Source organism: Molossus molossus, unplaced genomic scaffold (genome assembly GCF_014108415.1).
Source record: "Molossus molossus isolate mMolMol1 unplaced genomic scaffold, mMolMol1.p scaffold_m16_p_5, whole genome shotgun sequence".
Taxonomy (NCBI): domain Eukaryota; kingdom Metazoa; phylum Chordata; class Mammalia; order Chiroptera; family Molossidae; genus Molossus; species Molossus molossus.
The window spans coordinates 23,368,492-23,381,631 of NW_023425388.1; the positions used below are offsets into that span (position 1 = coordinate 23,368,492).

Here is a 13,140-nt window from a genome sequence, read left to right on the forward strand (position 1 = left end):
ATCTTTCTGATGTAAGAGAATTTACCATAAATCTTTGAGCCCTTTTATTTTCAAAATTGTTTTGAAATTGGAGTCAGAGAAACATCTCTCTCCACAAGTAAATCTAATGCCTTTAAATTCTCTCTCTTACTTTAATGGACTGGTAAGTTACACTCTCTTTTCAGTATGATGAGTTTCCAATTCCCAATGCAAAAAGCAAGTAGACTTGTTATGCTTTGGAAGTCTGATTGGATGGGGCATTAAAGACAAAACATGTCACTAGAAATCCATGTTACTATTAATAGTCTGCTTACTTGCTTTAAGCCTCCAAGGTTATGTTGTTTTAGGTCGACCCTGGGGTCTGACATTCCCAGCCAGCATTGTTTTTGGGACTTGGGCTGAGAGCAAGGCAGCCCCTTGCAAACAGACGTGGTTGGGGCAGAGGGATGGGAGTTAAGTGAGGGCAGTCAGGAGTGCACAGAGGGGAAAGAATGTGTTGCCCTTCTTGATTACTTGATGAGAAACTACCTGCATGAAGGTAGAAAATCCCTGATGATAGATTTCAACAGAAAGAAGCCTTGGAGATGATCCACACCCATCACCTTGGTGTGCTAGTGACAGCCAAGTTTTCACATTCACAGTTAGCAAAGGATTCAGGGTTTCCACGCCTGTGAAATTCCTCCCATATCCCAGGACTCTTCAAAATGGGGCTCAGGAAATCAGTATAGTAAGTTATGATCAGCACTCTAACAAAGCAAATAGAATAGTATAGATCAGGGTCAATAACTCAGTGAGTAAGCTTTGTGATTTTAATTGCACACACACACACCCACCCACCCACCCACACACAAAATACATATTTATGTACTTGTATCTTGGGTCTCAGTGAATTTTTTATTTCTTATGGAGGACCTGGTCAAAAACTACACTACACCTTTCCCAAATAAATTACTAAAACAACATTTAGCCTACATGTAAGGATGGCTGTTTGTAGTTAAAAACAGTATAATTGACCCTCAGATCTATGTAAATTTTGATAGCTTAACTCTTTGTAATATCCCCTGTGGTTTGAAAGACTGCGCATGTCTATCACGCTGACAGCATCAGCTTTGGAGCCTGACATTTAAACCCACCTCTGCCACTTACTACTTGCGTGCACTGAGCAGGCTACTTGAAACCTCTTGCTTGTATGTTCCTCAACTATAAAATGGGCATAATATTTGCAGCTCATAGGATATTGGGAGAATAAAATAAAATAAAATAAAATAAAATATGCAGGGCACCTACTCAATAATACACACTCAATAAATAGTCACTATATCAATCTTGAGGCCATTAAGGATTTTGCCACTTCATGTGCTGCTTTTTTGTTACTATCATTGTTTCTATTTCTATTGCTATTAATATTTCTACTGTCTTTCATGCCATGGAAGCTTTGTGAGTCTCCTGGAAATTCACATTGTGGGAGTAATTGTTAGTCTCCTGCAAATTCTCGTTAATGGATTGAATGCATTTAACATTGTTCTTTTGGACACACCACTGAACATCTGAAGTCAGATAATAAACAAGTATTCAATGCTTCGATGTTTGCACTGTGGTATGTACTGTGTGGGACACAGATATGTAAGGCAAAGTGTACAGCTAAAAATATATCAACAAGGAGAGTCTGTTGACCTCCTTAACTAGACCTCACCTCTCAGGTCCATGGTCTATTTTCAACTGCCACAGTTCAGAAACTGGTCTTCAGTTTTACACATCCAGAAACTTGATCTGTCAACAGTTCACCTAGAGGTCAGCAACTCTGGGGCACTGACTCACACCAACCAAACTGACAAGAGAATCATTTACCAACTTCAATGCCACTTTATGAGTATATAACAGCTATATCTCAGTCACAATAACAGATATCTGCCTTTTTGTTCAATCTAATTATGGATCAGAAAGTTGCCGTCAAAGCTTAAAATAGGAACAAGGAGAGGTGGTTTTCTTGAAAGGCATTTCCAGTAAAGTAAAAGAGCTGAGAGAATTGACTATCCCTGGAGATAATGGTCATTATCTATCCTGTTCTTGAAAGAATTCTGCCTGCCTGAGAAAGCTCCGCAGCACAGAGATTGAAACTTTCACCTTTGCTTATTTTCTTTTAAAATCAGTCCCACCATTATTACTTCTTTGCTTACAAATTGTAATTTAGTTCCGGCCAGTGTGGCTCAGTGGTTGAGCATCAACCCAAGCACCAAGAGGTCGCTGGTTCGATTCCCAGTCAGGGCGCATGCCCAGGTTGTGGGCCCGAACCCCAGTGGGGGGCATGCAGGAGGCGGCCAATCGATGTTCTCTCTCATCGATGTTTCTATCTCTCACTCTCTCACTTCCTCTCTCTAAAATCAACAAAGGGAAAAAAATACAAATTACAATTTAGTTATGTCTCCCGTGGTGGGTGTGGCAGGAGGGTGCTGGTAGAGAAGGAGGCAAGCTTGCTAAGTTGGAGATACCAAAAAGACATGCAGTTGGAAACAGTGCAGGATGCATTACGGAGCTGAGGAATGCCATTCCAGAGCTCAGGATAGAGTTATAGGAAGACAGGAGGTTCAGGAATTGTTTATGTACAAATGACAGCTGGGGGGTGGGGCTGAACCATAGGCCACACCCACAGTGGCTTGGACAAAGAACACTGAGCAGGAAGAATTGTAGTTATGGAAGATTCCTGATGACCTTCTGAAGAAATCAATCTCAGAAGAGAGTTTTAGGAAAGAAACCGGGTCACTTTTTTTTTCAGAAAGGACCACAAAGAGTCTGTTGGATTTAGAAATTAGAAAGTACTGGTGTTGAATTGAGATCACTTTTAAAACATAACAGTAGTCATGGTTACTGATCGCTGAAGACGTGTTGTGGTGAGGACACTGAAGAAAGCAGGTTGGTAGTTTGAAGCAAAGACAGAGATCAGAGACAGCAAGGTTAAAAAAGAGAGAGCTCTTGATGACATCAGAGGAAACAGGTCCTGGGGATTGGAGTAGATGGATGACGTCAGCAGGACAAAGGGGAAGCGACCGTCTGGGGAAGGAGTGGCTGTGGGTGGAAGCTGAACACCAGTCAAGACCCCACAGTAGAGGAGAGCTGTAGTTGTGAGCCTAGGACACCGGGCGGATCACTGAGTGACAGGAAGGATGTAGGAGCTGTGGAGGAAGCTGATTTGACACTTGTGGATGAGACCGTTGAGTGAGGGGACAGCGAGCAGAAATAAGCTGACAGCCCAGCCGGTGTGGCCCAGTTGGTTGTGCTTGTCCCAGGCACTGAGAGGTCGCCGGGTTTGATTCCTGGTTAGGGCACATGCCCAGGTTATGGGCTCAGTCTCCTTTAGGGGCATACAGGTGGCAGCCGAAGGATGTTTCTCTCTCTCTCTAAAAAGTCAATTAAATAGTTATTTTAAAAAAGAATCAGTTGGCATTACTCTCAAAAGGCAGATTTACATCACAGCAGGAGAACAACGTCAGAAGCAATGCGGACTGAGAGAATGAATGCCTGTCCCTGTTATGGAGCCACAGGGTCACAGGACAGAGAGAAATGGTCTCTACTGGGAAAACAGTAAATGATTTTACTGAGGAGTTGTCCGCAGCTTTTGGTAAGACAAGGCTGAGGGTAGAGAAGTTGCATTTGGAAAAAGTTGTGTCTCCAGAATCTATAGCTAAAAAGGGTAAGGAGTGTGGTCAGAGAGGGTAGAATGATGTTCAGGAGGAAGAAAGGAAGGTATGCCATGCTTGCTTTTTATCTGGGGTTTGGGGTGTGGGGAAAAAAAGAAGAGCAGCCAGGGCCTGTGTGCCTCAGTTGGTTGGGTGTCGTCCTGTACACTGAAGGGTCACCAGCTCAGTTCCTGGTCAGGGCACATTCCTGAGCCCAGGCTGTGGGCTCAGTCCCTGGTGGGCGGCATGCAGGAGGCAGCTGATCAATGCTTTTCTCCCTCATCAAAACATGTTCAGGATTTGTATGCTTAAAATTACATAAGTTGATGAAAGAAATCAAATTGCTAAATAAATGATGAGACAGAATATAATACTGGACTGGAAGACTCAGTATAGAAAGATGTCAAATTTCCCCAAACTGATATATAGGTTTAACACAGTTTCTATCAAAATTCCAGCACGGGTTTCTGTAGATAATAGACGAGATTATTCTAAAATTTATGTAGAAAGGCAGAGGAATTAGAATAGCTAAGACAATTATGGTACAGAAGAATAATGTGGAAGGCATCAAGATTACCTGATTTCAAAGCTTATTATACAGGTATAGAAATCAAGAATGCGAAGCGTTGGATGAGGGATAAACACATAGATGCATGGAACAGATTAGAGAGCCCAGGAAAATGCCCAAATGATTTTTGACAAAGGTAAACAAAAAATAAAAGGAGGAAAGATGGTATTTCTAACAAATAATGCGAAAGCAATTGGACAGCCTAGGCTGAAAAAGAAAGGAGGGAAGAAGAAAGAGGGAGGGAGAGACATCGCTGTAAATCTCATACCTTACAGAAAAATGAATGCAGAATGAAGCATGAGCTTAAATGTAACACATACATCTATGAAGCTTTAGAAAAATCATAGGAAGACATCTTCAAGATCTAGAACTAGGAAAAGACTTCTAAGTCACAATAAAAGCTTGATGCATAAGGGGAAAACTGATAAACTGGATTTCACCAAACTTAAAATGTTTGCTCTGTGAAAGACCCAGTTAAGAGGATGAAAAGACACACTTGGGAAAAATATCTGCAAACCTCATATCTGACAAAAATGTTATAGTATCTAGAACATATTTTTTTAGACTTTCAAAAATCAACACTAAAAACATAAATAATCCCTACAGAAAGTAGCCAAAGACATAGAATATAGAGATGGCAAATGAACACAAGAAAAGATGTTTAAGACCATTAGCCATTAGGGAAGTGCACGTTAAAACCATAATGCGATGTCACTGCACACTTTCGAAATTACTATAATTTTAAAATATGACAACATCAAACACTAGTGAGGATATTGTGAAATCAGATCACTCATATGGTGGGGATGTAAAATGATATGTCATCCTCTCTGGAAACCAGTTTGGCTGTTTCTTGAAAAGAATAGGAAAGAAGAAAAGAAAGGAAAGGAAAGGAAAGGAAAGGAAGAAATTCAACTACCACATGATTCAGAAATTATCCTTTGGACATTTGTTCCAGAGAAATGAAAATCTATATTCATACTAAAACCTGTATAAAAATGTTATACAAGCTTTATTAATAATAGACTAGAATCGGAAAACAACCCAGATATCTTTCAGTGGGTAATTGCTTAAACAAATTAGGTTACAGTGGTCTCATGGAATACTATGCAACAATAAAAAGGAACACATTTTTAATGTAGCCAATGACCTGGATCAATCTCCAGAGCATTATGCTGAGTTAAAAAACAAACAAACAAAAAGAAACCCAAAAGAATACTGCTGTATTATTCCATTTACATAATATTCTTGAGATGGAAATATTATAGAAATGGAGAATAGATTAGCCATTGCCGGGAATTAAGGAAGGAGTGTGAGAGTGTGGGAAGTGGCTATAACTATGTAATGATAACACAAGGGATTCTTGTGACAATAAAAATGTTATATATCTTGACTCTATTAATGTCAATATCCTGGTTGTGCTACTTTACTATAGCTCTTTTAATTTTATTTTTCAATTACAGTTTACATTAATTATTTTGTTTTTGTTTCAGGTATACAGTATAGTGGTTAGATAATCATATACTACAAAAGGTTCCCTTGATATTTCCAGTACCCACCTGATACTATACGTAGTTATTGTAATATTATTGACTGTACTCTGTATGCTGTGCTAGGGGAAACCGAATGAAAGGTACATTGGATCTTTCTGAATTAGTTCTTACTACTGAATCTATAATGATCTCAAAATAAAAGTTAAAGAGAGAGAGAGAGAGAGAGAGAATGAATGAATGAAGGGGGAGAAAATGAAAAAAGAAGAGGAGAGGACAAGAGAAAAGGGAAATAGCCAAACCTGGAAATCCATCAACAGATGAATGACAAATTGTGTTAGATCCTCAAACACAATGTTATTTAGCAACAAAAAGAAACAACCTACTGATACAAAAATGCTACCCTGAGATAAAAAAACCAATGCAAGAATACATTCTATATTATTTATATCAGATTTAGGAACAGATAACATGAACCTATGTAACAGAGAAGAGAATACTAACTTCCTGGGGCCAGGACGGGGTAGGGATGAGGGACTGACTGCAAAGCTGCAGGAGGGAACTCCCCTGGTGATGGGCATGTTTGCAGCCTGACTGAGGTCATTGTCACAGGTATCTGCATTTATCATTACTCAGCAAATTGTACACTTAAAAGGAAGGCATTTTATTGTATGTTTATTATTCCTCAGTGAAGTTCACAGCCAAAAGAATGAGTGCAATTGGGAAATCAGAACAGATACTGTGATTTTATTTTATTTTATTTTTTGGAACAGAAGCCATAGCAAGCAAGCAAGAAAGAAATGCAAGAAATAGATCCTTGAATTCCTTTTATGCAGAGTGAGAAGACTCAGAATAGGAAAAGGTCTCAAAAGAGACACTCATTGCTTGAGAGATTTAGAAGTGATGAGAAAACCATGAGAAAGTATGAGAAGAAATGAGTCCCTAGGGAGATTTGTGCAAAGGAGAAGCCGGAGGTAAGATCTTAGCAAATACACAGATTTGAAAGGTTGCTGAAGGGAAGCCTGTCTTTTGTAAAAACCTGGCCCTCCTGACCTTAGAGGGGAGGGTAGACTGAGAAGCTAAGAGCTGAAGCAGTAGCCCATGGAGAGGGGATGTGCAGAGGACAGGGCAAGCAGAAGGCCCAGGGGCACTGATGTTGAAAAATGCAGGCTAATTACCTGTGGGGTGGCTGGGGTGGAACTCGTGTTCCTGTGAGGACAGGGGGAACTGCAATGGCAAAGTCAGTCATGCAATCAGAGTGACAGGTGAAGAGAAAACCAGAGCGTGGCTGTGGCCCAAACCAAGACCACACCAGAGAAGAAATCTGGTTCAGGAGACACAAACTGACTAGATCAGAAGAGGGGGGTGTAACACACCCACGGTACCATATTCTGTCACAGTGCTGACACTGGTACTGAGACTGAAACTGGTTCCTTTGGAGACTCCAGCATCACCCTCTCCCAGCTTAACCATTGATTTGTGACCCAACACTTTCGAGTTCATAACGGAGTCTCCAGACCCAGGAATGTCATTACAGGACAGGACACTGCTCATCAAACACCTGGAATGTGCAAAATACAGCTACGCATCACACATGCTTTTCTTTCTAGCTCTCCCTGGTCCCTCCTCGCCAGGCCAAGAGGACAGGGAATAATTGGGTGACAGTGCAGAAACTCAGATATAGAGGAACGCAGTGACACAGTACAAGACAGAAACTAAGTCTTATGAACGAGTTGGCAATTAAGGAAATCACAGCATAAGGTCAAGGCAAGTTCTTGCTCTATGAATGCTTAACAAATGGAGGGCCAATATTCCATAGTGTTTAATGGTGAGACTCAATGGGATTCAAATCCTGGCACGGACAAGTATCAATCTCATGATACTTGGGCACAAGATACTTAAGCTTTCTGAGCCTCAGCTTTTTCATCCAAAAAATAGAGTTAATAATACGCACCTCATAGGGTTCATGTGAGGTATAAATGATATAGTCTATATGAAACTTTTTGTGCTCCTGCCTGGAACCTAGTAATTGCTCAATAAAAGGTGAATGCTGGCATGTGAGGTTAGAAACCTAAGAGAGAGTGAGTAGAGGCTGCCTGAGGATGTCAGTGGATCAGCTGGCTGTAGAGAGAAGGAAACTTCAGAGGTTTGGCATCAAACTAAAAGAACTTGGCTGAGGAAACCAGGATACCCACAGAAGCAAGAAGGAAAGGAGGAAATTCAGTCTAAGAAACCCAGAGGAAGTAGTGGTCAGCAGGGTAAATGAGGAGAGAAAGAATGGAGAGAGACCAGAGTGGTAGACATAGCAACAGGTTGTGATCAGGGAGAAGAGGAAGGAAGCCGAGGGCAGAGGGTCAAGAAGCAAGTATTAAGGAACACTGTGTTCTCAGAGACCGATCAAGAGAACCAGTTGTTCCGAAAAGCTGAATACAAAATGTATTGATTCTGAAATGTGATGTTGTTGAGTGTCTTATTTATATTGTTGTTCAAGTCTCAAACTCTAAACAAGCAGACCTGGTTGCCAGGATGTGTTACTCCTGCTGCTTCCAAATCCGATTCTGGCCAGCTCAGCCGTTCCCCACGGATTTCTGTTAGTATTCATACAGTACTCATTAGGACTTGAAGTCTCTCCAGCCTTGTCAAATTCCATTATGTGGCACAACAAATCTTAACTTGTAGACAGTACTATTTCTTTTCACATCGACTTGGTTTAAAAATCAACTGCTGAAAACAATATTAATTTTTTGTGCTTTTATATTAATGTATTGCTCCATAATAAGAAAAGTATCACTGTGTGAGGTGTGCAGCGGTGAAAAAAAAACAAAAACAAAAAACTAAGCCCTCCTTGTAAGTTTCAAAATAAATAAATGAATAATAAATTAAATAATAGTAAATTAAATTAAAATAATAATAGTGAGTTTTTCAACTCCTTGGCATGTAAATTTTAAAAAGTGTTTCAACTAGTCCATTATTTTCTATATGTTTACTTTACAGTAGAAATATCCAAATATCCCTTTTGCTCTGCCAAAAGAGCAAGTAATGAGAATATTTAAAACCATAAATATCTAGAACTCTCAAGATTGCTTTCTTTGATAAAAATAATTAGTAGCCAAGTTAGTTGATCCTAATTAAATACAAGCAATAGTACTATGAAACTGCCTAATTACACCACCTGAAAAATGTGAGTTTTCCACAACGCAATTAGCTCCATATTGCTATTGTTTTGTCTTACAGGATTACTTAAAATTTAGTCTGCTTTGCCATAAAAAGTACCCTCAAGATACTTTCTTTTCAATAGTTTTTTTAGGACTATTTGACAATTCTTTGATTTTTTTTAAAACATGATTATTCTTTAAAATATCACAAAATGATGAGATACTTAAACTACATTAAAAATTTTTTTTCTTTATTGATTTTAGAGACAGAGAAAGGAAGAGGGAGAGAGAAATAGAAACATCGATGAGGGAGAACATTGATTGGCCACCTCCTCCATGCCTCCCACTGGGAATTGGGCCCACAACCTGGGCATGTGCCCTGACCAGGAATTGAACCGGCGACCTCTTAGTGCATGGGTCAACACTCAACCACTGAGCCACAATGGCTGGGCTAAACTACATTTTAAAGAAAGAAACTTTATAGCCAAAATGAAGAACATTTCAAATTCAACAAAATACATTGAGTGCATACTGGTTGAGACATAATGAAATCAGAATTTGAGTGGGCACCATTGTGAACAGACAGAAAAGTTATTTAAGAAGCACAATGAGTCTTTGAATGTGCAGAGACAGGGAGATAGAACAGTGTAGATCGCAGATGACTTCCGAATTTCTAGCCGGAGCAATGAATAGGGGAATGGTGGAGCCGTTCATCAGGCCTGGGGAAAAGGGTAGGGAATTGATGACTTCCACTTTTTATTACTCGGGCCTAAAAGTACCATTCTAATAAAGATAATTTTGTGTTTCCCAGCCTATTCATTTGCTTTTATTTAAAAGTGTCTTATTATAAATAGAGCAAGATTTAAATATTCTGAGAAACTACTGGTTAGAGGGCAGATGAAATGGTCATATAACTGCTAAATATAATTGTTCAGGTCATCTGGTTCAGAATTGGGCCAAAGATCCGATTTTGTCAAGTGAAGAAATTTTCAAGCATTCAACATGTGGATGTCTGAGAGATGCCCACTGTGTATCAGGCACTGTTCTAAGAGTTGAGGATATAATAGGAAAAAACCAGGCCAAATTCCTGCTCTCATTGTGCTTACAATCTCACACGCAAAAATAAATGAGTAGACAGCGACGGAGATAAATTCATCAACGACAATTGCAAGTGGTATGAAGAAGATAAAACACAGTCAGGAAAAGTGACTATGGTGGAGAAGAATATGACACTACTCCTGTCTGAAGGGTTGGCATTTGAGCTCAGCCAGCTGTGTGAAGAAATTAGAGGGGTTTTAGCCAGTGGACTCCAGTTTTTCTACACAGGGGCAGCAATCTGGTTGGAAGAAGTTTGAAGGGACTTTTAAAAAGGGATATTGCATCAGCCTCTGCCGTTGCTAAGCGGCCTTGGATACCAGGATGCTGGGCGGCGTCAGGTGAGGCCGGTGGTCACTGGGCCTCAGCTTACAGAGGAGAAAGAGCTTCGGAGCACTGATCTTTTCAGAGCACACTCAACGGGAGTCTTTACCACCAACAGTGGCCATAAATCCATGCAGAAGAGACTTTGGAGCAATTGGAAGATTCGGAGCTTAAAAGATGAAATCACCCTGAGAGGTTAATTGGGGTGGAATTGCAGATTACAGCTGGGCCAATGGAAAGACTGACGGCAGCAGAGTCTGAGGTCCTGAAGAAATGCTTCGAGGGCAGTGACGCTATCTTTGTGATGCGGGCAGAGGGTGGGGAGTCCAGGTTTGACACCAATACTACCTTTCTCCGACCAGAATATGGAATCCTGGTTAACAATGATGCTGTGGTTAGAAATGGATAAGAATTTCCATCCTAAAGAAGCTCTAGCTTCCAGTGAACCTTGACTAGGGAAGCCAGCGCAGCTGCAGGGAGGGCCGTGCCTGGAATCACCAAGGAGGAGAGCGGTGGATACCAGGCCCAGGCTCACTTAGAGGTCTGCTGGTGGCACATTCAGTGTTATGGAGCCAGCAGCGGCCGTTCTGTCCACAGGTTCTGTTTCCCGCTTAACAGACTCATCTGGCTTTCTCTCACTCCAAGAACCGAGGTTGGAAGCTGGCAGTGCTTGGCTCATGCCACATGGTCAGTGACCAACATTTGGATAAAGGAGAAAGCAGCAAAATCATGGATGTTGCTTTCCAGTGGCTTACAACAGAAGACATTGACCTGAAGCAGACTGATGCAGAGGACCCAGAGAGTTCCAACTACAGGATGCTGCCCGACACAGCCACCCTGTCAGAGCAGCGCCCAGTGTGTCTCCAGGAGGGTGACGAGGACCCACGAGACTTCACACCCTCTTCCACCTGTCCATCTACCAGCTGGATGACCCCTCCCTCTCCAAGGTCATGAAGGCTCAGCAGGAAACATGAACCTCTCCAGCTCATCCACCCTCAGTTGGAGATGTGGCTGCCAGCCCTCCAGGCCCCTGTTTTCCTTCCCAGTTTCAGGGGATTGCCACCTGCCCCACTAGAGCTGTCTGACCAGGATGAGACGTTCTCCTCTGAAAAGGCACACTTTGCTCCGATCACCAATAAGTGGACTGAAGAGGACCTGGAATTCCACATCAGGAAGTGCAGTGACTTTCTTGCTATAACCAATAAACTACCACAGGACCAACGAGATGCTAAACATATCCTTGAGCACATCTTCTTCCTTTATCAAAATTGTCTATCCTTTTCTATGAGCTGTAGAAAGTGTGTATTTTCTGTAGTGCCCAGACAGGTATAACATTTCTAACTTAGAAGATCCGTATGTAAGATACGTTCCATTTTTTAAAAAGTTAAATCTGAATGAATCTGTACTTCTATAAATTTTAAAAAGTGATATGGCATAAAAATCATTTTCTGTTTATTTACAGTACATATGTACTTAAGATGGAAGGAGCTATACAAAATGACAGGTGACTGAGTTCACCCCCTTCACACCTACTAAGCCACTCTTTGAGCTACCAGACATTGTAAGCAGGGAGCACAAGTAAAGGCACAAAGGTGGACACTGGCTGGGCTGTCCCGGGGGCCGGCAGAGCTCAGTGGGGCTAGAATACGTGATGAAACAGAGGAGTAAGTAGGAAGAGATGAGCTCAGGGAGAAAGAGGAGGAGTTGCATCACGCCTGGCCTGGGAGACCATAGTAAGAGTCAAGGGTCTCAAGCAGGAAAGCGATGGGGAGGGGGTTGGTTTCTGAATTATATATTAAATCAAGTCATTATCTGGCACAGTTACTATTTTAGTAGTCACTGATAGAAAACTAGTATATTTGGGGGGGGGGGCAAAATATTTCTTATACTTTCAATGTTTTTGTGTAAAATACCTTCTTCAGGAGGTATCTAAGTGAGAGCTACAATATTACTATTTATCATTAGCACCTTCAAAATGTGTGTAAAGAGCTAGTCTTCAGGAGGAAAAATATAGCATTGTTTGAAAATGGCATTTGTTGCCACTGAGTGGTATACTTGAACTCGTGTTCTGAAGAGATGTTCTGTTTGTCACATGTATAATAATAGTGTTCTTAAGATTTATTGAACTTATTAAGGATAACTGGTATAGCTAAGCAAACTGGAATAACAGACCAACTCTAAGATTGATGCAGCTACATATCTGTCTCAAGAGATCAGTAATGCTCTTCTATTAATGGTGCCAAATATCTGATGATGTTGAAGTATTTTCTTTGAGGCAGGGTACAAATATGGTACTAGATTTAAAAATTGTTCCTTAACTTTTAAAATAAAGGGAAATATACCTTCTGCTCCAGCAATTTTTGATTAGTATGTGCAAATAAAGGGATGAACTGCCTCAGAATGTCATGATTATTTTCTTATATGAAGTTGGGAACATATATGAAAAAATTGTTGTTGTTTTTTTTTAAGTTACAGGATTCATAACAAGTAATAACCTGATCATTGAAAGCAATAAATCTTTTTCTTCTCTTGAAAAATTTAAACCCAGTGGTTTTTAGGATGGAAAAGAAATGTTTTTAAAGTATGATTAATACCATATACTTCAGTTAATTGATTGATTGATTAGACCATTCACTCATTCATTCATTCATTCATTCATTCATTCATTCCTTTACAATTATACACCTACTGCTATTTTGGATGATATCTCCCCAAAACACAACAAAATAGTTATTAAATATACTGTTTTTATAGTCAAATTTTTAACAGCCTGGTTGATGAAACAGAGCAGAAACCTATAAAATGTTTACAAGCAGCAGAATTAACATGAAACAGCAGTACGAGAGCTATCACAA

At 40.4% G+C, this 13,140-nt stretch overlaps 1 pseudogene; it reads left to right on the forward strand.

Moving 5' to 3' along the window:
- The first annotated feature begins 3,537 nt into the window (after nucleotides 1-3,537).
- Nucleotides 3,538-13,140, forward strand: part of LOC118617664 — a 43,376-nt pseudogene continuing 33,773 nt past the window's right edge.